The following is a 2,150-nucleotide window of genomic DNA, read 5'->3' as shown; positions in this document are numbered from 1 at the left end:
AACCAGAATCCAATCCTCAAGCAGTGGTGGTTCCAGTTCCACAACCAATCATTCCCATTAGGAGATCTACTCGAGAGCGCAGACCCACTATTACAGATAATTATGCGGTATACTTTCAGGAAGGAGATGCTATAAAAGGTGATGTAGATGATCCTTCAACATTCAAAGAAACAATGGACTCAAATGAATCACAATTCTGGCAGGAAGCAATGAAAGAAGAATTGAGATCTATGGAAAAAAATGAAGTATGGGAACTAACGATGCTTCCAGAAGGTCGTAAGATAATAGAATGTAAATAGGTTTTCAAAATTAAAAGGGATTCAGAAGGTAAGGTAGAGAGGTTTAAAGTAAGACTTGTAGCAAAGGGTTTCAAGCAAAAGCCAGGTATTGATTTCAATGAAACTTATTCTCCAGTTTCTTCTAAAGATTCACTGAGGATCATCTTAGCGATAGTGGCACACTATGATTTAGATTTACATCAGATGGATGTAAAAACTGATTTTCTGAATGGTGAACTGGATGAGGATATTTACATGGCACAACCTGATGGTTTTAAAGTTGATAAAAGAGAACATCTTGTTTGCAAGCTGAAAAAATCAATTTATGGGTTGAAACAAGCATCAAGACAATGGTACTTGAAATTTGATCAAGTGGTGACCGGATACGGATGTAAAGAAAATGTCGTTGACAAGTGCATATATCTCAAGATGAGTGGGAGTTGATTCATCATTCTTGTACTTTATGTTGATGATATATTACTGGCAAGCAATGATGTTCATCTCTTGTGTGATACAAAATCTTTTCTGTCAAAAAGTTTTGATATGAAAGATATGGGGATGCTCAATATGTTTTAGGGATTAAAATTCATAGAGATAGACAAGCTGGATTTTTGGATTTGTCACAGAAGGCATACATTGAAAAGGTGCTCAAAAGATTTGGTATAGATAAATGTGCTCCTGGTGAGACTCCTGTGGTAAAATGAGATGTATTCAGCCAAGATCAATGTCCCAAGAACAAGTTTGAGAAGATGGAAGTCGACGCATCAGAATATGCCTCAGCAGTCGGTAGTCTCATGTATGCAATGATTTGCATCCGACCTGATATCAGTTACATCGTTGGTATGCTTGGGAGATATCAGCAGAATCCCGGTATTACTCATTTGAGAGTAGTAAAGAAAGTACTTCGGTATTTGCAGAGAACAAAAGATTTTATGTTAGTATATAGAAGATCAAGTGAGCTTCAAGTTGTTGGTTATTCTGATGCAGATCATGCTGGATGTCGTGATAGCTTGAAGTCTACTTCAGATTATATTTTCATGTTTGGGCATGGAGCTATCTCATGGAGAAGCTCAAAACAGACCATTCTGACAGATTCAACCATGTATTCAGAGTTTATTGGATGTTATGAAGCAACTCGTCAAGCAGATTGGTTGAAGAATTTTATCGGTGAATTAAAGATTGTGGATTTCATTTATAGACCTATTGCTATTTATTGTGATAACAAGGCTGCTACTGATTTTACAAAGAATGAAAGAGTGACCAGAGGAAACAAGCACATCGAAATAAAGTACCTTTTAGTATGTGAAAAGGTTCGTGAAGGATTGATCGAGATTGCCAAGATAGATTCTGGTACTATGATAGCTGACCCTCTCACAAAAGGACTCCCGCCTAAGATTTTCAAGGAACATGTAACTCGTATGGGAGTTATCATGTCATTTGTTCATGTTATTTAAGTGTTAAGTTTGTTTTATGCTTGTTTTTTGATTCATTTATACTCTTGATAAACTATTTATTGTTGCTTAAAGAAATTAATTATGACTAGTCATTGTTTATGCATTATTGTGTACACATGTTATGTTTGCCTGTGAGTAGATGTACTCGTAAAGTATTAAAGAAATGCTTGGACTAGACGTGACTTGGCATCACGTTGATGAAGTCTTCATTCTGGATAGAAAGGTGATTGAATATCACATAGCTGGTTGCTAGTAAGATATCAGAATGACATACGATGAGTATGAAGCTGGACACCTAGGAAATGTATATACAGACTACATTGAAGGCTGTACATTGCCCTAATACCACAAAGAAAGTTCACGTAAAGGTAAACTCCTAAATTTATTGATGGTACTAGTTTTGAGACCATGGAACTGT

General features: G+C 36.2%; 1 pseudogene; it reads left to right on the top strand.

Annotated features, from left to right (window-relative positions):
* The first annotated feature begins 1,027 nt into the window (after nt 1-1,027).
* On the top strand, nt 1,028-1,732 carry LOC147380754 (secreted RxLR effector protein 161 pseudogene; annotated as a pseudogene).
* The last annotated feature ends 418 nt before the right edge of the window (nt 1,733-2,150 follow it).

This window comes from Akebia trifoliata, unplaced genomic scaffold (assembly GCF_017979445.1).
Source record: "Akebia trifoliata isolate Shusen 1 unplaced genomic scaffold, ASM1797944v1 Contig01014, whole genome shotgun sequence".
Classification (NCBI taxonomy): Eukaryota; Viridiplantae; Streptophyta; class Magnoliopsida; order Ranunculales; family Lardizabalaceae; genus Akebia; species Akebia trifoliata.
The sequence above is the reverse complement of the archived record's forward strand: the minus strand, read 5'-3'. Positions and strand labels throughout refer to the sequence as shown.